Below are 25,956 nucleotides of genomic sequence, written 5' to 3'. Positions count from 1 at the left end.
GGGAAATAATGAGAGTGATGGGGGGGGGGAATAGTGAGAGTGATGGGGGGGGGAATAATGAGAGTGATGGGGGGGGGGGATAATGAGCGTGACAAGGGAGGGCGGGTGGAATAATGAGTGACAAGGGAGAGGGGGGATAATGAGAGTGACAAGGGAAGGGGGGGGGGGGGGGAGAGAGTGACAATGGAGTCCCCAGAGCCAGACTGCAGCCAGAGTCCAGATCATCTTATTGTCCTGGTGGTAAGTAGACAATGCAATATGTTTATTATTTAATTGTTTAGTTATTAATACTACATTGGAAACAAATTTTCTCAGCTGGACACCGGCCGACACTGTGCATGCGCTGGGAGCCTCACCAGCGTTTAGGGTAGGGAAAAAGCACTGGCCCGTACGTAATTTTTCCCTTCCCTAACCGCTGGTGAGGCTCCCGGTGCATGCGCAGTGTCGGCCGGTGTTCAGCTGAAAACATCCATCCGATCACTGCGCATTGGCCCATAGTTTTTCCCTACCCTAACCGCCGGCGAGGCTCCTGGCGCATGCGCACTCTGCTGTGAAATTTCCCTAACCTGTCGTTGTGCGCCTGCGCGGCGCTGCACACCTCCTCACGTCATGTCCGGTGCGACCGGAAGTGACGAGGGTAGGGAAATCTCACGAACTAGGGAAGTATAACATTACACCGGCCTTTGGGGTGTGAGGGCTGGTAACTACTTGGTTGGATAGTCAGCCAGCCTATGCCATGATGCCAGCAACAAGCAGTGTTTTTTTTTTTTTTTGGGGGGGGGGGGGGGGCGCCACAAGGTTAGCTCGCACAGGGCGCCTGAACACCTAAGGCCGGCCCTGAGTGTAAGAAGACCTCGATAACATTTTCTTGACTGCCTGAACACCATTCTCGTGCACTATGGACGTATACAGTGAGGTAACATCAAAAGATGCCAACATCACTGTAGCCACTTGTGACACATCAGTATCCCGTAGCTTGACAAGAAAATCTGATGTGTCCTGTATATAGGTGGACCCCCCTACACTGAACTCACGCAATACCTTGTCAAGAAAGATAGCAATGTTGCCGAAGATGGAGTCCGAACCCGAGACGATGGGACGTCCCGGGGGATCAATGAGGGTCTTGTGAATCTTGGGCAGCACATAGATCACCGGAGTGACTGGATGTGCCACCTCAAGAAAATCACACAGACCCTCATCGATGGTGCCAGCAGCCATAGCATCCCTCAGACAATTGCGAATGATGCCAGCTATCTTAAACCTGGGGTAGGAGTCCAGGACTCTGTAAACTTGTGGGTCCCCTAATTGTCACATGACCTCGTGTACATACTTGTTGGTGTCCATCACCACGACAGCACCACCCTTATCCGCGGGTTTCAGAATAAGGGTGGGGTCAGATCTCAGTGTATCAAGAGCCTCAATCTCTGCTCGGGTCAGATTGGGGCGTCTAAAGTCCAGATCCCCCCGGGCGGAAGACCTGAGCTCAGAGAGCCCCCGTCTGACTGCACTGATGTAGGCTTCAACAGCTGGTTCATTAATGTTGGGTGTAAAACTGCTCTTCAAAAATAAGTTGAGAGATCCCAGTGTGAATTCACTCGTCTGGGGTCTCTCAACACTGATCTTATTGTGATGCCATATTTTAAGTTTAATGCGTTGAAAAAAGGAAAATAAATTGGATTCCAGTTCAAACCAGTTCACAGGGGAACTGGGACAAAATTAGAATCCTTTTGATAGAACACTCACTTGTGTGGAAGTCAGTTATGAGCCTCCTATTGTATAATTACTGCATGGGCGATTATCTTTCAGCTGGCAACAAGTTATTTAACCCCAACTGGTGCAATGAGTTGCTTCTCATTTCTTGAACAACCATGTCGAAAGACACATCTCGTGGTCGTGGAAAAGATGTTAGTCTGTTTGAGAAGGGTCAAATCATTGGCATGCATCAAGCAGAGAAAACATCTAAGGAGATTGCAGAAACTACTAAAATTGGGTTAAGAACTGTCCAGCACATTATAAAAAACATGGGGCATAGTGGGAACCCATCGTATTCGAGGAAGAAATGTGTTGGGAAAAAAATCCTGAATGATCGTGATCGGCGATCACTTAAACGTTTGGTGAAATCAAATCGAAGAAAAACAACAGTAGAGCTCAGGGCTATGTATAATAGTGAAAGTAAGAGCATTTCCACATGCACAATGCGAAGGGAACTCAAGGGATTAGGACTGAACAGCTGTGTAGCCGTAAGAAAACCACTAATCAGTGAGGCAAACCAGAAAAAAAAGGCTTCAATTTGCTAGGGAGCATAAAGATTGGACTCTGGAACAATGGAAGAAGATCAAGTGGTCTGATGAGTCCAGATTTACCCTGTTCCAGAGTGATGGGTGCATTAGGGTAAGAAGAGAGGCAGATGAAGTGATGCACCCATCATGCCTAGTGCCTACTGTACAAGCCTGTGGGGGCAGTGCTATGATCTGGGGTTGCTGCAGTTGGTTAGGTCTAGGTGCAGAAACAGTATGTGCTCCAAGAATAAGGTCAGCTGACTACCTGAACATACTGAATGACCAGGTTATTCCATCAATGGATTTTTTCTTCCATGATGGCACGGGCATATTCCAAGATGACAATGCCAGGATTTATCGGGCTCAAATTGTGAAAGAGTGGTTCAGGGAGCATGAGACATCATTTTCACACATGGATTGGCCAACACAGAGTCCAGAACTTAACCCCATTGAGAATCTTTGGGATGTGCTGGAGAAGTCTTTGCGCAGTGGTCAGACTCTACCATCATCAATGCAAGATCTTGGTGAAAAATGAATGCAACACTGGATGGAAATAAATCTTGTGACATTGCAGAAACTTATCGAAACAATGCCACAGTGAATGTGTGCCGTAATCAAAGCTAAAGGCGGTCCAACGAAATACTAGAGTGTGTGACCCTTTTTTTTTTTTTTTTTTGGTGGTGACTTTTTTTGGGGGAACAGGCAGTGTAGTTGTCAACTGCCTAAGAAATGTGTGATAGTTGTCCTGTAGGTGTTACAGTGGCTAGTGGGGAAGGAAAATGCTGGACATTCCAGCTACTTCTATCAATCTTAACCAGAGTTACCAGAAAGATAGCTAGAAAATCATAGGGAGCAACCAATCAGATGTGTCCAGGCCATGTTCTAGAAGATTCTAGAACTGGCTGTTAATCATGTAAAATGCCAGAGTGTAAGAACCAAAGAAGGACAGGGACTGGACAGCAAGGAAGGAAGAGAGAAGAAAAGAAGAAAGCACAGACAGAGAAGGAGGACATAAAAACTGGAAGGGGCAGAAGAAGGACTGATTGAGAGACCTAGACAGACCCATGTATGGTAATTACCATAGAGTAAGAGTGATTTAGTTGTTTAGTTACCAGATGGTCTTGGGGGTATCTGTATATTGTAATTTTGTAGTTTTAAAGTTTCACCTAAAATCACACCACTATAGAACACTAACATCAGGATCCCCATTACATTCCCCATATTAAATGCTACCTTCCATATTGCTGTCCATCGCCAATTTTCTCAGAAAAACACTTTTATTCATTATGTTCATTAGCTTCTGAAGGTGCCCAGGCCCTGAAGCGTTCATGCGGCCGGTGCCCAGGTCCCTGGGTGCTTTTCATACGAACCCCCCCCCCTCCTTTTACCCCTATGGCCTGCCCTAGGTAGCGCTAGTGCCGTTCAACAGATTTGCCGCGCCTGCGCACTTCATTCCTCATTATGGGCAGAGGCACAAGAGCGTTTATTGCGCGTGTGCCGGCCAGGGCAGGCACTTCCATAGAGGCAAGGGGGGCAATTGCGAGTCCTTAGGGCCCCCCCCCCCCCTGCGCCGGCCCGCAACTAACTATAGGCAGGCAGGACAGTCAGTGTCACACGGAGATGAGCGCTTCCATTGTGGAAGCGCTCATCTCCAGTCATCTGTATCGCCGTCCTCAGGACAGCGATACAGATGGCTGTGCAGCAGGGCAGGGGAGGGAGAGGTGTGTCCCTTCCCCTTCCTCTGATAGGCTGTAGGCACTAGGCCGGCAGCCTATCAGAGGCCGTCGCAGGCGGCGCGATGACATCATCGCGCCACCTGAGTCCTGAGCCGTACAGCAAGGGACACAGGCCGGAAGAGGCCTGCATCGCATCGCTGCCAAGGAGGTAAGTATAAACATTATTTTTTTTCTGTACAATACTGGTGGCTACTGGCACATGATGGGGGCTCAGGCTACTGGCACATGATCGGGGGGCCCTATGGCTACTGGCACATGATAGAGGAGCCCTATGGCTACTGGCACATAATAGGGGGGCCCTATGGCTACTGGCACATAATAGGGGGGCCCTATGGCTACTGGCACATGATAGGGGGGCCCTATGGCTACTGGCACATGATAGGGGGGGCTCTGGCCTACTGGCACATGATATAGGGGGGGCTCTGGATACTGGCACATGATATAGGGGGCTCTGTCTACTGGCACATGATATAGGGAGGTTCTGGCTACTGGCACATGATGGGGGGCTCAGGCTACTGGCACATGATAGGGGGGCCTATGGCTACTGGCACATGTTGATGTGGGGCTCTGGCTACTGGCACATGATGGGGGGGTCCTCTGGCTACTGGCACATGATGGGGGGGTCCTCTGGCTACTGGCACATGATATGGGGGGATCTTATTACTGGCACATGATTGGGGGGCATCTATGAGGGCACATTTTACTGGCACATTATTGGGGGATATCTATGGGGCACTTATTACTGCCACATTATTGGGGGCACTATAGGGGCATCTACTGAGGCCACAAAGAATGGTTATTTTATATGGGGGCTCTGTATAGGGGCATTTTATACTGGGACACATTATGGTGGGTACTATGGGGAAGGGGGGAGAGGACTACTATGGGGTCATCTATGGGGGCACTGAGAAGGGGTATTTTATACTTACAAATTATGGGGGACACTGAGGGCACCTACTGGGGCACTATATATGGGGCATTTTATACTGGTACATTATGGGGGGCACTAGGAAGGAGTGGGAGAGGAGCACTATGGGGGCATTTACTGGGGTCACTATATAGGGGTATTTTATACTGGCACATTATGGGGGCACTATGGGGACATTAGCTCAACTGGGGGCATTACAAGGGATTATTTTTTGCACTGTCACGTTATAAGGAGAATTATTTCTACTGGGGGGGCATTATGGTGGGTTTTATTACTCCTCCATGGTATGACCCCCTAGTAGCAGCACCAGCCTCTCCCTGCTCTACTATCCCTCTGCCCCTTCTCCAAATCCTTATTATGAAATCTTTCTCATTAGGATAAAACACATCAGCTCCACCGAGCCCCCGGCCAAAGTGTTGTCCGAGTTCCCCAAGGGCCAAGCCAAGTAACTGTAAGTTTTCATATGAAATATGTTTATGTTATACACATATAGCATACACCGTGCCCCACAATATACAGTTTCTTCTGTAAAAGTCATCAAGTGTCATGGGGGGCTGCCCTTATTGTTTTTCGCCCCAGGGCCCCATTTCACCTAAAACCGGCCCAGGTGCCGGCCCATACATCCCGATCTAGCCAGCCTTGTGCCTCTGATTTTTTATCAATTATATGCGCTAAGAGCTTCTAACCCGTTACCCCACTTAATAGTAAGTATGGGCGTCATGTATTTGACCCTGTTCACACATTCACCTGTTCACCCAGTCTTAGTGCATTTAGTAGTGTGCTGCTACTTTTTTCGTGTTTTTATACATTGTTGCCTTGGTAGCTTGCACCTGCGATTCTGTCTGGAGGTGCTGTTCTTTTCTTTGGTTATATGTATATATAGTAGAGGAATAAGGCGTCCTCTGTGGAACTTAGCACTCCCCGCCCACCACCTGGTGCTTTTAGTCAGAGTAACAATGGAGCTGGACACTCTGTGTTAGAGTAGGTCCCATCTGATGAGAAGCCACCTTGACGTCTGGTAGATGGGCCCGACATATTTTTGATCAATATGCGCTAAGAGCTTCTAACCCCGCTTAATAGTAAGTATGGGCGTCATGTATTTGACCCTGTTCACACATTCACCTGTTCACCCAGTCTTAGTGCATTTAGTAGTGTGCTGCTACTTTTTTCATGACTATGTTTATATATATATACAGTACAGACCAAAAGTTTGGACACACCTTCTCATTCAAAGAGTTTTCTTTATTTTCATGACTATAAAAATTGTAGATTCACACTGAAGGCATCAAAACTATGAATTAACACATGTGGAATTATATACATAACAAAAAAGTGTGAAACAACAAAAAATATGTCATATTCTAGGTTCTTCAAAGTAGCCACCTTTTGCTTTGATTACTGCTTTGCACACTCTTGGCATTCTCTTGATGAGCTTCAAGAGGTAGTCACCTGAAATGGTCTTCCAACAGTCTTGAAGGAGTTCCCAGATATGCTTAGCACTTGTTGGCCCTTTTGCCTTCACTCTGCGGTCCAGCTCACCCCAAACCATCTCGATTGGGTTCAGGTCCGGTGACTGTGGAGGCCAGGTTATCTGGCGCAGCACCCCATCACTCTCCTTCATGGTCAAATATCCCTTACACAGCCTGGAGGTGTGTTTGGGGTCATTGTCCTGTTAAAAAATAAATGATGGTCCAACTAAACGCAAACCGGATGGAATAGCATGCCGCTGCAAGATGCTGTGGTAGCCATGCTGGTTCAGTATGCCTTCAATTTTGAATAAATCCCCAACAGTGTCACCAGCAAAGGACCCCCACACCATCACACCTCCTCCTCCATGCTTCACGGTAGGAACCAGGCATGTAGAGTCCATCCGTTCACCTTTTCTGCGTCGCACAAAGACACGGTGGTAGGAACCAAAGATCTCAAATTTGGACTCATCAGACCAAAGCACAGATTTCCACTGGTCTAATGTCCATTCCTTGTGTTCTTTAGCCCAAACAAGTCTCTTCTGCTTGTTGCCTGTCCTTAGCAGTGGTTTCCTAGCAGATATTCTACCATGAAGGCCTGATTCTCCTCTTAACAGTTGTTCTAGAGATGTCTCTGCTGCTAGAACTCTGTGTGGCATTGACCTGGTCTCTAATCTGAGCTGCTGTTAACCTGCGATTTCTGAGACTGGTGACTCGGATGAACTTATCCTCCGCAGCAGAGGTGACTCTTGGTCTTCCTTTCCTGGGGCAGTCCGCATGTGAGCCAGTTTCTTTGTAGCGCTTGATGGTTTTTTTGACTGCACTTGGGGACACTTTCAAAGTTTTCCCAATTTTTCGGACTGACTGACCTTCATTTCTTAAAGTAATGACGGCCACTCGTTTTTCTTTACTTAGCTGCTTTTTTCTTGCCATAATACAAATTCTAACAGTCTATTCAGTAGGACTATCAGCTGTGTATCCACCTGACTTCTCCACAACGCAACTGATGGTCCCAACCCCATTTATAAGGCAAGAAATCCCACTTATTAAACCTGACAAGGCACACCTGTGAAGTGAAAACCATTTCAGGTGACTACCTCTTGAAGCTCATCAAGAGAATGCCAAGAGTGTGCAAAGCAGTAATCAAAGCAAAAGGTGTCTACTTTGAAGAACCTAGAATATGACATATTTTCAGTTGTTTCACACTTTTTTGTTATGTATATAATTCCACATGTGTTAATTCATAGTTTTGATGCCTTCAGTGTGAATCTACAATTTTCATAGTCATGAAAATAAAGAAAACTCTTTGAATGAGAAGGTGTGTCCAAACTTTTGGTCTGTATATCTATATATATATAATATATACCGTATTTTTCGCCCTATAAGACGCACCCCCCCCCAAAAAAAAGTGGGGGGGAAATGGCAGTGCGTCTTATGGGGCGAATACTGCCATTTACACTGATACATCGCCGACCGCGATGCTGCACAGGAGGAGAGGTGGGGGCCGGCATCTGGTGTTGTAATGGCAGCGGGGCCCGGTGCAGTCACTGTATTCTATTACACCGGGCCCCGCTCACTGTAGTATTAATAGGTAACGTGTAGGCATGGGCGCTGTTTTAAACTATAGTAATCCTCTGCAGCATAGAGAAATCCATGTAGTATGGTACTCACTTGAAACTCCTGTAGGCAGGGCGGGCAGCGGCAGCAGTGTAACGTCATTCACTACGTCACACGCCTGCTCCGCCTGCTTCATTCATAAAGTAGGAAGAGCAGGCGCGTGACGTAGTGAATGACGTTGCCCGGCCTGCCTACAGGAGTTTCAAGGAGTACCGTACTATATGGATTTCTCTATGCTGCAGAGGATTACTATAGTTTAAAACAGCGCCCATGCCTACACGTTACCTATTAATACTACAGTGAGCAGGGCCCGGTGTAATAGAATACAGTGACTGCACTGGGCCCGCTGCTATTACAACACCAGATGCCTTGGCCCCCCCCCCCCCCCCCCCCTCTTCTTGTGCAGCATCGCAGTCGGAGATGTATCAGTGTAAATGGCAGTATTCGCCCCATAGTTACTTTCCAAAAGGAGTTGATACAGAGTAGACATCACTGCAGACAAACCAAAGAACATGGTGTCCAATTTGTACAGACATCAAGGAAGCAGGGGCATACACAAATCTCATAGGGTCCCATAGCAAAATTTAGCATGGGCCCTCCTGCCTCATCCAGTTTTCCAGTTCATGTACATCAAACACTCCTAGGCAATGCAGAACTCAAAGCACAACACCCCAGATTTCTGACAAATTTACGTGTTTTTTTTTTGTAAGCGGAAGAAATTTCAATAAAAGAATTGACTTCTGTCAAGAACAGTGGAACAGGTGCTTCAAAAACATGGTGCTCATTCTAAGCAGTATATTTCTCAAGGTATTTACACCAGAAGCTGGCATAAGTGCACTGATAAATCTCACCCATACAGTTCTAAATCGCTGCTTCCCCTCCCATATACAGGTAAAACTCGGAAAATTAGAATGTCGTGCAAAGTTCATTTATTTCAGTAATGCAAATTAAAAAGTGAAACTAACATATGAGAGAGACTCATTACATGCAGAGCGAGATATTTCAGGCCTTTTTTTATTATAATTTGGAGGATTATGGCTTACAGTTTATGAAACCCCAAAGTCACAATTTTGAGGTGCCCTTTGCTCAGGGGGTATGGATTAGAGTGTGACACTTTGAGCCTAGAATATTGAACCTTTTCACAAAATTCTAATTTTAAGCTGCATAAATGCAATTCCTTTTAATTTGCATTACTGAAAAAAAATTTCTTTTGCACGATAGTCAAATTTTTCGAGTTTCACCTGTATATATTACAAAACTGCCAGCATCCACCTCTAGGGGGAGCTCAGTACATAGGAATTTATATGATTACTGTTATACTCACTTTGCACTAAATGAAAATGCAGCGCTTTCATGTCCAGAAAATAGGAAGTTAAGCGCAGGCCAGTCTCAAAGGGCATCCATGGTGCAATCAACAAGTCAAAAGGATTGTCTCATGATAGAACTTAAAGGGGTTATGGACATATCCAGAATTTCACTGAGGCAGCCCCCCTGATGTTAACATCGGAGCATTTCATGCTTTTAAGCTCTCCCTTGCCCTGCGCTGGATGGCGCGGGGCAAGGGCTTTTTTATTTACAATAACACATTGCCAGGTGGAGACTTGATAGGCTGGCTTTAGCCCTGTCCTAGACGTTTTACAGGCTAGGGTAGTGTTTGATCTGGGTTGGCCTAGTCAGCTTGACCAATCTCGGCCAACTGGTGTGCCAAATAACCCTACTAAGAGTCCTTTCAGTAGTCTTAAAATAGGAAGAATGCACAAAAATAAGACTATTCAGGATGTACAAATATATAGACAAAAGGTATAGTAGGGAGATAAAGGGGAAAAGTACATGCAGCTGAGCCATAATCTGAACCCCAAGATAGGTGATACTCTGTTTTTGCCAACTGAACATAAAGTTACTGCACAACAATTGCACCTAAGCCGAAAGGCCCGAGATATTCAAAGCCTCAGTTTTCGTGAGATAAAATTTAAAATTGCTAAGGTAACCAAACCTATCAAACTCATGTAAAATTGATGGCAGAGACACGTAATTAAATAGTAAGTTATCAAAATAAACAGCAACTTTGTGGTGGTCGCTCCCAACCCAAATACCCGCAACATCAGCATTCTTATGAACTGCCTCCGCCAAATTCTCTATTGTGAGAATATAGAGCAGGGGGGAAAAGGGTTTCCCCTGTCAGGTACCATTCTTTATAGCAAAAGGGTCAGATAAAATGGCACAAACACGTTCTGAAGGGATTGAGTATAATGCTATCCCGATTAAAATTTAATTAAAAATATAAATTAGGCTCATAACCGTATTCGCTTAAACGAAGCTAAGAGGCCTTGGATTCCTTCTATTTTTAAGTGCAGTAATGATCTCTCCAGTCTCCCCATCAGAGAACTGAGGGGCACATTTATTAAAACTGGCATTTTAGATGCCGGCCATAATAAAGCCCTAAACTGGCGGTAGATCTGCCGAAGTTATAAAGAGGCGTAGGCCCCTCCATAATTTCGGCGCATCCAGTGGCAGTCTAAATGTAAGATAGCTTCTAAGCTTCTTAGACCTTTTTCTACGCCTAAAAAAGGCGTAGAAAATGATGAATGAGACGTGTCTGCCGGCCCATCCCCCGCCCAGGCCACAGGCCACACCCACAATTTTAGAGCTGGCATGAGCAGGGTGAAGTTGCAGATAGCAGCGCAACTAACCGCCTAGCTTAGATGTATTTCAGCATAGTAAATGACCCCCCGAGAGTCTAAAGTAGGGCTTTGAAGAGTGGATAATACACAATCTCATTTGGTAATTTAAAGCTGAAGATCTTTACTTTACATACAAATGCTCCGCAGCAGGAGTGCACAACCTGCGCCTCAGGGGCCACATGCGGCCCTTGATGCCATTCTGTGCGGCCCCCAACCATCTGGTAACAGACATGTATGTCTATGTATTTTTCAGAAATACAGGAAAAAACGCAGCACTCCAGCTTCTCAAATAATTTTTTATTGTTCACCCAGCGTGTAACGTTTCGTAGTCGAAACGTTGCACGCTGGGTGAACAATAAACACGGATTTGATTTGAGAAGCTGGAGTGCCGCGTGTATTTCTGCATCCTGGGATCCCCAGAGGCTAGGATCCGACACCACAGGCACCGCCACCGAATGGACTTACTGAGACAACTGGAAAGGTAGTGCTGTCCTATTACTATGTGTCTTTGCTGAATTTTTCATGTATTCTCCCATTAGATGGCAGATGTGTTCAATATGCCATAAATACAGTATACCCCTTTAAATTTTGTTTTCGGCCCCGTCATTGGTTCAGTTTGGCAATGTGGCCCCCAACCAGAAAACGTTGTGCACCCCTGCTTCACAGCCTTCATTTTGGTCTGACAGCACTGTTTTGTTTGTTTTTTTGTCTTCTCTCTTACAGGACTGTTGATGGGGCATTATTCAAGTGCTGACTATGCCTGCTAGATGAAGGCATGAATCATTTGTGCACTTAATGGACTTTGAAAAGAGCAGAACAGTGGGACTTGGAGAAGCTGGATGGTCCATCCATTAAATCTCAGAAAAAGAGTTGGATGAGAGGTTATTGTTGGGCGTTGGTAGTGTCAGCAGTGGTCAGAGGAGGGCATTCACACAAATATAGAGCATTGTGGATGGTTAAGACAGATGCACACCAAGATTAGCATTAGTGTTGAGCGAAGCGAGCTTCAGATGCTACATCCGAAGTCGCTTCGTTCAAAACATCGGAATAATACTGTACGGAGATTTGTCTCTGTACAGTATTAGAATGTATGGGCTCTAATGTGCCGAAGTCAGTTATTCACAAACTCGCGAGTGACTTCGTTGAATAACTTTGGTAGTTGATTTTTAAAGTGGAAAGCCACTTTAAAACTGGAAACCGAACTCGGCTTTGGTATCGAGGTACTAGTCGGAATCGAAGCAGAGTTTGGTTTCAAGTTTTAAAGTTTAGTAACTGTAGACAGCATGTCAGACGACCTCCGAGCATTGAATTCAAGACACCGCAAACTGTAAAGACAGTAAAGCAAGGTGCTATGAAAATCATGGTGTTGGGCCTATTTATCGCATACAAGGGATCCACAGATAAAAATGAAACGTTTTCTGTCCAGCAGAGGTTTCATAGCCTTGTATGTTGTTATTCCTCTTCACTTTTTTTCATGCCAAATGTCTTCTCTGTAATTAAAGGGATTCTGTCATCAAGTTTTGGGCTATAGAGCTGCGGACATGCACGGCTAGATCGCCGCTAGCATGTCCGCAATATATCTGTCCTATAGAGCTGTGTGGTTTTATAGATATGTAAATGAGTCTTGTACGTGTCCAAGGGGCTGTACTAACCTTCCTGGAGCCCAGCCATGCCCGCCTGTGAAGGAGCCCTGCACTGCCTATGTCCTCCGAATCTCCTCCTTTTATCAACTATAGATTGCCGCAATCTCGCGATGCGCGAGCTCGCACATGCGCAGTTCTTTCCCTGAGGCTGATGGCAGCACAGGGAAGGAACACTATACCGGCACTGCGCATGCGCGAGCTCGCGCATCGCGAGATTACGGCAATCTATAGTTGATGAAAGGAGGAGATTCGGAGGACACAGGCAGTGCTGGGCTCCTTCATAGGCGGGCGTGGCTGGGCTCCAGGAAGGTTAGTACAGCCCCTTGCACACCTACAAGACTAATTTACATATCTATAACATTATTTTTTAAAGAAATTAAAACCACACAGCCCTATAGGATAGGTATTTTGCGGACATGCTAGCGGCAATCTAGCCGTGCATGTCTGCATCTCTATAGCCCAAAACTTGGTGACAGAATCCCTTTAAAGGGATTCTGTCATCAGAAATGAGCCCTATAAGCTAAACATATGGCGATGTCCCTTGTAAAACACAGAATCCTAAACTGAGTTTATCTAATGCCCCTGTGGCTCTATATTCATAAAAAAGATGTTTATATCACCTGCCAATCACTTCAAAATGTGTCCAAGGGGATGTCTCCTGGTGAAAGGTGCCCAGCTGCAGCCATGTTGTTTAGGTGCCCAGCGCCACCTTCTGTAGTGAAATCACCGCCCTCCCTTTCATGCGATCCGCCTACCTCACGTCATCACTGCTTCTCTAACCACCGCTCGCTTCATCCAGATCCCGCGCGTGCGCACTAGGTTGGATGGCTGGGATGGGCTGTAATAGGGCAGTCAGTGGAGGTTCGAGCGAAGTGCGCCGGCCGGCGCATGCGCACTTCGCTATACGAGGCCGCTGCCAGTAGTCCGCACGAGCGCATCAGGCTATACCTAGTGCGCACGCGCGGGATCCGTATGAAGCGAGCAGAGGTTACAGAGGCGGCCACGAACTGAAGTAGGCGGATATAATAAAAGGGAGGGCGGCGATTTCACTTGAGGAGGCGGCGCTAGGCACATAAACAACATGGCTGCAGCTGGGCCCCTTTTAGCATGAGACGCCCCCTTGGACACATTTTGAAGTGATTGGCAGGTGATATAAACGTCTTTTTTTATAAATATAGAGCCACAGGGGCATTAGATAAACTCACTTTAGGATTCTGTGTTTTACAAGGGACATCGCCATATGTTTGGCATATAGGGCTCATTTCTGATGACAGAATCCCTTTAAGCTCTCCCCATCAGTAGATCTTGTGCAAATTCTTCCATTGCACCGACAGATCAACTTTGCTTAAAGGGAACCTGTCATCAACTTTATGCTGACCTCACTGAGGGCAGCATAAATTAATGACAGAAATGCAGATCTCAGCGGTGTGTCACTCATGAGCTAAAAGTAAGTGGTTGCTGAGAACCAGCATCATAATCATTGCAACCCAGGCCTTGAAAAGAGTCAAATCTACCTGAGAAGAGTCCTGGTTATTTATAATCGCCTGCTCTCCCTGCCCATCTGCTGACGATTGGCAGTTCTCTCCTAGAGAGAAAACTCGGTAGAAGACTGTCAGCCATCAGCAGGTGGGCAGGAGAGCAGGAATCCATGAATAACCAGGACTCTTCTCAGGTGTCCGGGACTCTTTTCCAGCCCTAGTCTGCAATGATTGTGATGTTGGTTCTTGGCAACCACTTACAGTCAGGTCCATAAATATTGGGACATCGACACAATTCTAACATTTTTGGCTCTATACACCACCATAATGGATTTGAAATGAAACGAACAAGATGTGCTTTAACTGCAGACTGTCAGCTTTAATTTGAGGGTATTTACATCCAAATCAGGTGAACGGTGTAGGAATTACAACAGTTTGCATATGTGCCTCCCACTTGTTAAGGGACCAAAAGTAATGGGACAGAATAATAATCATAAATCAAACTTTCACTTTTCAATACTTGGTTGCAAATCCTTTGCAGTAAATTACAGCCTGAAGTCTGGAACGCATAGACATCACCAGACGCTGGGTTTCATCCCTGGTGATGCTCTGCCAGGCCTCTACTGCACTCAGTTCCTGCTTGTTCTTGGGGCATTTTCCCTTCAGTTTTGTCTTCAGCAAGTAAAATGCATGCTCAATTGGATTCAGGTCAGGTGATTGACTTGGCCATTGCATAACATTCCACTTCTTTCCATTAAAATACTCTTTGGTTGCTTTTGCAGTATGCTTTGGGTCATTGTCCATGTTAGAATTGTGTTGATGTCCCAATATTTATGGACCTGACTGTACTTTTAACTCATAAATGACAGACCGCTGAAATCAACTCACCTGTCTCTACTTTATTCTGCTATTAGTATGGGCAGCATAAAGTGGATGACAGGTTCCCTTTAAACTGCTCTGTGTCTGCAGGATAGGTGATATGTGTTAGATCAGGGCAAGGTTCAACAGTGTGGAATCACCCCATTTTTCACAAATTCATAAAAAGTCTACCCCGATGCACCAAACTGATACAAATCTTATGGACCAGTATGAAGCCTCTGCCATGAGCACTACCATAAGAAATCTTATTTTAGGGAATCACATAAATTTCAAGTATTCTAGAACTTTTTTGTTAAGAAACATAAAGCCATGAAGGTTCTCCACACATTGCTATCAGTTGCTGGCTTTCCAAATTTTCCCTGATACACAGGCAAATGCCTTATCATTATTGCCACATTTGCCAATCTCATGATAATTAAAGGGATTCTGTCATCAGATTTAACCCCTCTAACCTAAACATATGCTCATGTCCAGACTAATAAGAAGAATCCTAAGCTGGCCTTAATAAACCTCACTGTGGCTCTATTTGCCCAAGAAACTGTTTTTTATAACCTGTCAATCACTTATATAAGGTGCCCAAGGGGAGGTCCGTTAATACAGGGTGCCTGGCCGCACCCCTTTGCCGTCCGGTGCCCAGCGCCGCCTTCCCTGTCTGCAGCGCCACCTTCTACAGCTCAGCACCGCCTCCGCAATCCTCCCAGGCGTGGGATCTGGCAGAGGGACGGGGAGGATTGCGGAGGCGGCGCTGAGCTGTAGAAGGCGGAGCTGAAGACAGGAAAGGCGGCGCTGGGCACCGGACGGCGAGGGGTGCAGCCGGGCACCCTGTATTAACGGACCTCCCCTTGGGCACCTTAGATAAGTGATTGACAGGTTATAAAAACCTGTTTTTTGGCCAAATAGAGCCACAGTGAGGTTTAATAAGGCCAGCTTAGGATTCTTCTTATTAATCTGGGCATGAGCATATGTTTAGGTTAGAGGGGTTAAATCTGATGACAGAATACCTTTAAGTAACCCTAATATACTCTATGTTATGGCGATGATGGTGTTTCTTTAGTATATAGCACTGTTGTCCTGTCTCCCATGCACATATCTAAAAGAAATGTTCCTTTTTGTCCACCTGAATAGGAGCTGCATACTAATCCCATTAAAATATGGATGTTGGGGAACAGTTGGAAAATGCTCTCCACTAAAAAGAATTACTGGTATATCAAGACTTCAATAAAGTATTGGAGGGCCACCAAAGATTTATAAGTGATCATGTTAATTGTGCCAACATGGCGCTGTCCCAGCATATCTTCCCCGAACAGTAAAAAAAAAAAATCTGACACAGATAAATGGATGAAGAGGAATTTATTTTCCAGTTTGCGTTCCACAGTGGTTTTGTAGAATATCATATAACATACAGAAGACTAGTGTAACATATAGCATAGACATTGGACCCTTCCTACAGTTTCCATCCAAATAGGTGGGGGGTGTAACTGTGTAGTGCTCAGGCACGTCACATGGAATGATAGTCTGGTGAGGTAGGAGAGTGACTCTACAATACTATTCACAGCGAGCTCACTGGTAGTAACAGAGGTTTGCATTATAAGACCAGAATAATAAAGCACCAATTCCAGTAAAGGAATCCCACTCAACAGACTCATCCACATCCATACTTCTGTCAATGAACAGGCATACAACTTGAATGCTAGCTGATAGATAACTGTACTTTGGGCAGAAAATGCTTGTAATTGCTCAAAAATCATTTACTTTACATGTTGTCACACATCATTAGCGCATATAGATGCTTGTAAATCATAAGGAATGAAATCTTCCATCCTGAGTGCAGACTAAGGCCGCTTGCACAGTGAGGGTGTGATCAGTGATTTTCATCAGTGATCGTGAGCCAAATTCAGGTGCAGAAACACAAAACAGGTGCCAATCTTTCCATTAGAACTTATCTCCGTGTAGGCTCGACTACAGGTGTAAAAATTGCCTAAATGGGCTCTAAAAGGGAACCTGTCATGTTGAACATGGTGTGTGAGCGGCAGGCAGCATGTTATAGAGCAGGAGGAGCTGAGCAGATTGATATATAATTTTGTGGTTTAAGGTTCAGCAAAGCTTGTAATTCATTAATTTATAGGTGTTGCATCAAGTATTAAAGTTATCCTGTGGATAGGGCATAACTAACTGTATGGTGGGTTTCCAACCGCTGGGATCCCATGTTCTCGTCCTGATGGAGGGGTACGCTGAGCATGCACCCTGCCGCTCCTTCCATTCTCTAGAGGACTGACAGAAATAGCAAAGTAATGTACTCTGCTATCTCTGGCAGTCCCATGTAGAATATATGGAGTGACAGGGCACGTGCCCAGCCTGCCGCTCAATCTGGTCGGGGGCATTAGACCCTTGTTCTTGGAATAAGTTGGCATCCCAGCGTTCGGACCCCCAGCGATCAGTTAGTTAACTCCTATCCTGTGGATAGGGGATAAATTTAATACCTGGCACAACCCATTCAAATTCCTGCTTATTCTGGGCTTTGTTGACAAGGAGACGGTCCTATCAGTGACTGACAGTCTTCCCTCTATGACTCTGTATACAGAGAGAGCTGCCAATCACTGATAGGACCGTCTCCGTGAATCAAAATCTCAGAAAGTTTTACTGACTCCTTTCCCATAACACTATATATCAGTCTGCTCTGCTCAGTAGTGCAGAGTGCACTACATTATCATGGTGACAAGTTTTGACAAGCTGGATCCAAAGTGACTTCACAGTTGGAAGGTACTCAGTCACATAATATGTGTGATGATGTAACCATTATACTTACTACCATATGATTTCATTGCAATACATGCACCACATGGAACTTTTGCATCTTACAAGCCAAGTAAAAAATAAATAAAATAAAATCAGCCCACAGTATAATACTAGAAGTGTCTGCCTTCCATTCTTCAACCAGTCCTAGTTCAACAATTCCTTCCTGAGTGTACTGGGATCTGGAATCAATCGGCATTTGCAATAAATACTGGTTAGATAGGTTCCCAAAGAACCAGTCACGTAGTTGAAAAAAATAGCTTAAATATTATTTATATCCAAGTTTTATGATATAAAATCTGAATTCTTGTAAACGTCTTGTTTTTTAAAACTTTTATATTGTTATTATATTACTTTCTACATAAAGCTATATATTTTGTGTGCATATGTATGTGTGTGTGTGTGTGTATATATATATATATATATATATATCATCTCAAAGTATTATATCATGTTCTAATAATTCTGATGGCTTAATCTCCTTGTGTCTATGTTGAGTTGTATTTTTGCTTTTATTAAATTAAAAATAAAGCCTATTAAAAAAAAAATTCTGATGGCTTAGTCCTTGAGCATAAAGTGATCACTGATCGGTGGTTAACTTATTGTTAAATTCTGTGCCATTCTCACACCATGAGTAGACACTATGGGGGGGTTATCATTCCATTTGCGTGAGAACTCGCGTCAAAAAGCCACAATTTTATGCCTCAAAATTTTGTGACTTTTAGCATTTTTACAGTGCTCCTGCCACCTTGGAAGAGTGGGCATGATTAGCTTTGATAATTAGATGCACTCCATATTTAACAACTGTGACTTTTTAAGAGTTAGAGAAAGAGATGCAATCTTGCTCCAGTAGGGGGTAGCATACAAAAACTAGAGTAACCTCTCCAGACAAAAGTGTTGTGTTTTACTCACTTTTGTATATAAGTGAATAAAATAAAACAGAATAAAATGTTTAAAGATTCACCAAACTTATCAAAAACCATATGACGTTTGATCAATTTGGCGAAGGTTACACCGATGCAGACATTTATACAGTGTGATGATGTGCCATAGCTACTGATGTTACTACTGTGCCAGCATCACATGTCCATCACACCGCCGTTGCAAAACCTACTGGCATCACGCAAAGGGCACAGAATTAGTACTGTGATAGTTTATCAAAGTTTGTTATTTGTAGTCATCTAGAGAAGGTTGGGACTTATTATTGGGTAATGGAAACCCCTTTTAAAGAGGTTTTCCATTTTTTAGATAGGTTAACAGTATCAGAACGTGGGGGTCCGACACCCCGCACCTTCACCGATCAGCTGGTTTCGGCAGCCACTGTGTAGTGGCTGTGCCGGAGTACTGCTCCCATTCAAGTAGCGCAATTATCAAGTTAATATAATTAACTTTAGTTACAGGTGCCTGTTACTAAGCAAATCATTATTGTATAATATACATTAGCAGGGGTGCCTTTATTATTTCTCTAAAGGCATACAATTACGTTTAAGAAAGTGAGGTATGAATGAGGTATTTTTCTCTTATGGATTGTAAAGCAATAGCAGCATATTTTAGAGTTGGTATGGTTCAGTACAATTTTCCCTGCATGAGTCTAGTAGTCATAATGAAACTACTTGGCATTTGATGCTGTGTGAAATATTTGCATTTAACTACAGAACCACTAAGAGCAGCCTGACGTGCAATGCAACTAGATAATGAATGAATATAGCCGCATACTCTTCAGTCTTAGGAAACCTGATTCCCAGCATTTATGTATTAAAATAATGCTAGGGGACATTTATGAAAAAAGCACATAGGGAAGTGTCTAAACAAGACAACTAATCTTACATAGAGCATTCGATTTCTAAATCTCCACTAATATTATGTCCAGACTAAAATCATCACTTTGCCATTGAAAGCATGTAGATGAAAATGGACATCTCTCGCCACCTTCCCGTTGAGTCATATTGAACATAGATGCATCTTTATTGAGACGACCTAGAAATGAATTGTGATACTCTGCAGAATAACAAGTGAGCACTTTCTGGTGGTTTCATTGCCAGGTGGGGCATTTCTTTCGGATCTGGATCTGGTTGTCAGGAATTCTTATGGTTGTGTAGGAAGATTTGGGAGACGTCTGGAGATCTTTTATTGTCTGCAAAAAGGAAAAACATTTTGAAGTAGTATAAAGCATAAAGCATTTGACTGAATAAAAGCAGCCAGATTTTAAGGGCATGTTCACACAGAGGATTTTTCCAAATGAAAAATCTTCCATGGAATCTGCGTCAAAAATTTGAGACTGTTGCTGATTTTCAATTGAACATGCTGTGGATCCACCTGCAGACTATTGCCCTATGCAATGGGTCTAATCCGCCAGTGACCACCCACCACGGAAACCGCAGTGAGAATGAGCATATAAATTGTTTTCTTTTTCACATCCCACATTCCCATTAGATTCAATGGAAGGCAGATTGGGAACCAGACTTCAGGTGCGGAATCCATGTTAAACTCTACACTAAGTAAACTCTAGATGAACTTATGCTAAGAACACTTCAGTCATTTACCACTATTTTGAGTTAAAGAAAAAAGAAAAAAGTTGGAGTAATTTAAGTGGTCAACTTAAAAAACGGTGTAATCCCTCGTTCTAGAGTTATCCATTGTTTTCTTCCTCCCCTGCCCTTTACTAAACTAACTTTCTCTCCTAAATTTGGGAGAACAAGATGGGCTGCTTTCGAAAGGATCAGAGTACACCATCCCATATGAAGAGGGGGAGGAGGAAGGAGACAGTGCAGAAGAAACAGAGAGCCATAAACTAGAATGGGTGAGACAGAGCTGCAAAACTGACAGGGATAGAATCTGCCCTCAATTTTGCAGATCAGGCACAAAGGTGTGTGTGCATTCCCATAAAAATGAATAGGACAATGTGCTTGTTAAGAAATAATCAGATGAGCCATAACAGTAAGTGCTTTATACACATCCATACTACTCAGTACTTCTCTTTAATGTTATATATGTGTAGTCACAGGTAATTAGCATAAGGCAAGCATGGGATTACAAATTCAGGTTTTACACTGTACCTTTTCTGAAAGTGTTCAAACCGGATTCCAAAAAAGTTGGGACACTATACAAATCGTGAATAAAAAACTGAATGCAATGATGTGGAGGTGCCAACTTCTAATATTTTATTCAGAATAGAACATAAATCACGGAACAAAAGTTTAAACTGAGAAAATGTACCATTTTAAGGGAAAAATATGTTGAATCAGAATTTCATGGTGTCAACAAATCCCCAAAAAGTTGGGACAAGGCCATTTACACCACTGTGTGCCATCTCCCCTTCTTCTTACAACACTCAACAGACGTCTGGGGACCGAGGAGACCAGTTTCTCAAGTTTAGAAATAGGAATGCTCTCCCATTCTTGTCTAATACAGGTCTCTAACTGTTCAATCGTCTTGGGCCTTCTTTGTTGCACCTTCCTCTTTATGATGCGCCAAATGTTCTCTATAGGTGAAAGATCTGGACTGCAGACTGGCCATTTCAGTACTCGGATCCTTCTCCTACGCAGCCATGATGTTGTGATTGATGCAGAATGTGGTCTGGCATTATCTTGTTGAAAAATGCAGGGTCTTCCCTGAAAGAGATGACGTCTGGATGGGAGCATATGTTGTTCTAGAACCTGAATATATTTTTCTGCATTGATGGTGCCTTTCCAGACATGCAAGCTGCCCATGCCACACGCACTCATGCAACCCCATACCATCAGAGATGCAGGCTTCTGAACTGAGCATTGATAACAACTTGGGTTGTCTTTGTCCTCTTTGGTCCGGATGACATGGCGTCCCAGATTTCCAAAAAGAACTTCGAATCGTGACTCGTCTGACCACAGAACAGTCTTCCATTTTGCCACACTCCATTTTAAATGATCCCTGGCCAAGTGAAAACGCCTGAGCTTGTGGATCTTGCTTAGAAATGGCTTCTTCTTTGCACTGTAGTTTCAGCTGGCAACGGCGGATGGCATGGTGGATTGTGTTCACTGACAATGGTTTCTGGAAGTATTCCTGAGCCCATTCTGTGATTTCCTTTACAGTAGCATTCCTGTTTGTGGTGCAGTGTCGTTTAAGGGCCCGGAGATCACGGGCATCCAGTATGGTTTTACGGCCTTGACCCTTACGCACAGAGATTGTTCCAGATTCTCTGAATCTTCGGATGATGTTATGCACAGTTGATGATGATAGATGCAAAGTCTTTGCAATTTTTCGCTGGGTAACACCTTTCTGATATTGCTCCACTATCTTTCTGCGCAACATTGTGGGAATTGGTGATCCTCTCCCCATCTTGGCTTCTGAGAGACACTGCCACTCTGAGAAGCTCTTTTTATACCCAATCATGTTGCCAATTGACCTAATAAGTGTTAATTGGTCTTCCAGCTCTTCGTTATGCTCAAATTTACTTTTTCCAGCCTCCTATTGCTACTTGTCCCAACTTTTTTTGAATTTGTTGACACCGTGAAAATTTGAATCAACTTATTTTTCCTTTAAAATGATACATTTACTCGGATTAAACGTTTGATCTGTCATCTACGTTCTATTACAAATAAAATATTGACATTTGCCATCTCCACATCATTGCATTCAGTTTTTATTCACGATTTGTATAGTGTCCCAACTTTTTTGGAATCCGGTTTGTATATAAAATCATGCCTGCAATGCTTTAAAAGATATGATAAATAACTTTCTGGTGGTCTCATGTAGCAAATTCAGGTGACAAATTTCCTTTAATCAAAGGGTAGTATGGTGACTCAGCGGTTAACTCTGTTACCTTGGTCCTGGGGGTTCAAATCTAACAGGGCAACAACTGCATGTATTTTGTACCTTCTCCCTGTACTTGTGTGGGTTTTCTCACGGTGCTCCGGTTTCCTCGCACATTTCAAAAATATACTAAGGTGTGTTTGGCTTCCTATTAAATTGACCCTAGTGGGTACTGGAGGATATACAGCTATAAGGCAGCCACTGACGCCCCTGCTCCAAAACCTTCCCAGTCCTATGAGTCTGCTGCATGAGGAAAGCACATTACAAAGGTTTGTCAATGTCCTACTGTATAATGAGAAATTCTTCAACTTTGCCCTTTACTTTGTTAATGAATTAAAGAATTCTTGTATATATTAAGGGTCTGAAAACATATTCTTATGTAATATTCTCTATTTAATATGGGCAAACTAGGCCTCCATTTCTTAGGTGGCCACAAAGGACTTACCTCCAGCAGCAACCTAAAAAGGAGCAAAAAGCATTTCTATTGGTGGGGCTGAGCATTCACTTAATGAGCGCTCATCCTAGTCATGGAGAGCTGTGCTGCTGTTACATTGTCACATACTGCTCTTTTTCTTCTGATCTGCAGGAAAACTGCAGGAAAGAGAGCACCAATACAGCAAACAGACATAATACATCCTTTATACATATTGGTGCAATAAATGTCTGTCTTTGTATGGGTATATAAACAAAATCACACTACCTATATAATGTGTATAGCTCCGGGACGAAGGATACGCTAAAACATGTCAGGGTATGGCGCATCTTCGAATCCGGAGCACAACATAGGTAGGGTAATTCTGCATGGCTGACACCATTTGTCTATGTATTTTACTCCTGACTTACAGTGCTACGGGGACAATGCTATTACCTTGATTACATGCTGTCACTCTTAGCTTTACTTCCATTCTCTTTGGTCAACAGTATACATGTTGCTTGTGCAGCATTTTACTAAGTGACATATGTATTCGTTTGACATGGTTGTAATTGCACAATATAATGTCTTTTTTTTTTTTTTTTATAGGAACAAATATTGTACAAATTTGAGGCCAAGTTAGTACTGTTTGGCTTATGCTATCTGTATGACTAAGGGTACTTTCACACTAGCGTTAAAGTTTTCCGGTATTGAGTTCCGACCTAGGGGCTCAATACCGGAAAAAAAAATGCATCAGTTTGTCCTAATGCATTCTGAATAGAAAGCAATCCGTTCAGTATGCATCGAGATGTCTTCTGTTCTGTCCCTTCATGGTATTTGGGCGGCCAAAATTCCGGAACACTTGCCGGATCCGGCATTTATTTCCATTAAAATGTATTAGTGCCGGACCCGGCATTAAAATTGGCGCATTGACGGATCCGGTCTTCCGGTCTGCGCATGCAGAGACTTTAAAAAATGTGAGAAAAATAAATAAATACCGAATCTGTCTTTCTGGATGACACCGGAGAGATGGATCCGGTATTTCAATGCATTTGCCAGCCGGATCTGCATCCGGATGCAAATGCTATCCATTTGAATACGGATTTCCGGGTCCGGCAGACAGTTGCAGCGACGGAACTGCCTGCCGAAATCCAACAACGCAAGTGTGAAAGTACCCTAAGGCAACTAATCCATTGGTCTCCTCCAGAGATTAATGCATGCTTATCTGTTAATATTTAGTATTGATATTGATATATATATATATACACACTGAACAAAAATATAAACGCAACACTTTCGGTTTTGCTCCCATTTGAAACATTTTCTACATACACAAAAGACCCATTACTCTCAAATATTGTACACAAATCTGTCTTAATCTGTGTTAGTGAGCACTTCTCCTTTGCCGAGATAATCCATCCCACCTCACAGGTGTGGCATATCAAGGTGCTGATTAGACAGCATGAATATTGCACAGGTGTGCCTTAGACTGCGCACAATAAAAAGACCACTCTGAAATGTGCAGTTTGATCACACAGCACAATGCCACAGATGTCGCAACGTTTGAGGGAGCGTGGAATTGGCATGCTGACTGCAGGAATGTCTACCAGAGCTGTTGCCTGTGCAATGAATGTTCATTTCTCTACCATAAGCCGTCTCCAAAGGCGTTTCAGAGAATTTGGCAGTACATCCAACCGGCCTTACAACCGCAGACCACGTGTAACCACACCAGCCCAGGACCTCCACATCCAGCATGTTCACTTCCATGATCGTCTGAGAACAGCCACCCGGACAGCTGCAGCAACAATCGGTTTGCATAACCAAAGAATTTCTGCACAAACTGTCAGAAACCGTCTCAGGGAAGCTCATCTGCATGCTCGTCGTCCTCATCGGGGTCTGGACCTGACTGCAGTTCGTCGTCGTAACCGACTTGAGTGGGCAAATGCTCACATTCGAAGGCGTCTGGCACATTGGAGAGGTGTTCTGTTCACGGATAAGTCCCGGTTTTCACTGTTCAGGGCAGATGGCAGACAGCGTGTGTGGCGTTGTGTTGGTGAGTGGTTTGCTGACGTTAACGTTGTGGATCGAGTGGCCCATGGTGACAGTGGGGTTATGGTATGGGCAGGCGTATGTTATGGACAACGAACACAGGTGCATTTTATTGATGGCATTTTGAATGCACAGAGAGATACTGTGACAAGATCCTGAGGCCCATTGTTGTGCCATTCATCCACGACCATCACCTCATGTTGCAGCATGATAATGCACGGCCCTATATTGCAAGGATCTGTACACAATTCCTGGAAGCTGAAAACATCCCAGTTCTTGCACGGCCAGCATACTCACCGGACATGTCACCCATTGAGCATGTTTGGGATGCTCTGGATCGGCATATACAACAGTGTGTTCCATTTCCTGCCAATATTCTGCAACTTCGCACAGCTATTGTAGAGGAGTGGACCAACATTCCACAGGCCACAATCAGCAACCTGATCAACTCTATGCGGCGGAGATGTGTTGTACTGCGTGAGGCAAATGGTGGCCACACCAGATACTGACTGGTCTTCTGCCCGCCCCCCCCCCCCCCCCCCCCCCCCCAGTGAGGCAAAACTGTGCACATTTCAGAGTGGTCTTTTATTGTGGGCAGTCTAAGGCACACCTGTGCAATATTCATGCTGTCTAATCAGCACCTTGATATGCCACACCTGTGAGGTGGGATGGATTATCTCAGCAAAGGAGAAGTGCTCACTAACACAGATTTTGACAGATTTGCAAACAATATTAGAGAGTAATGTTTTTTTTGTGTATGTAGAAAATGTTTCAGATCTTTGAGTTCAGCTCATACAAAATGGGAGCAAAACCCAAAGTGTTGCGTTTATATTTTTGTTCAGTCTATAGATATATATATTAGTGCAGGGCAGGAAGTGGTGTAATCACCCTGAGAGGGGCTGACTTTCCTCTTGTTACAGGAGGACATTGAGTAACCACCAGACAACAGATATTTAAACTCTGGACTACCAGTGATGTTCACAGTAAACCTTTCGCTACTGTAGTCTGCCAAAAATGTAACCCTTTACTGCCCTAGACTACCAGAGATTGTAATAGTAACCTTTAGCCACACTAAACTACATTATTTATAGGTCACCAGGGATTTCACCATTTACCCCTTTACTGCTGTGGACCACTAGGCATATCAACATTAACTCTTAAATCCACAGGTGGATCCAGTAAGAAGGAGAAGTATCAGCCCTTCTTT

General features: G+C 44.0%; 1 protein-coding gene across 1 annotated transcript in view; it reads right to left on the bottom strand.

Annotated features, from left to right (window-relative positions):
- Positions 1-16,040: 16,040 nt before the first annotated feature.
- The window catches only part of LOC122943275 (mitochondria localized glutamic acid rich protein), a 43,344-nt gene continuing 33,428 nt past the window's right edge, over positions 16,041-25,956 (bottom strand). The window contains exon 8 of the mRNA XM_044300883.1: positions 16,041-19,634. The gene's annotated coding sequence lies outside the window, so the exon portion shown is untranslated. The remainder of the gene's footprint in view (positions 19,635-25,956) is intronic.

The sequence above is a fragment of the Bufo gargarizans genome, chromosome 1 (genome assembly GCF_014858855.1).
Source record: "Bufo gargarizans isolate SCDJY-AF-19 chromosome 1, ASM1485885v1, whole genome shotgun sequence".
Lineage (NCBI taxonomy): Eukaryota > Metazoa > Chordata > Amphibia > Anura > Bufonidae > Bufo > Bufo gargarizans.
The sequence above is the reverse complement of the archived record's forward strand: the minus strand, read 5'-3'. Positions and strand labels throughout refer to the sequence as shown.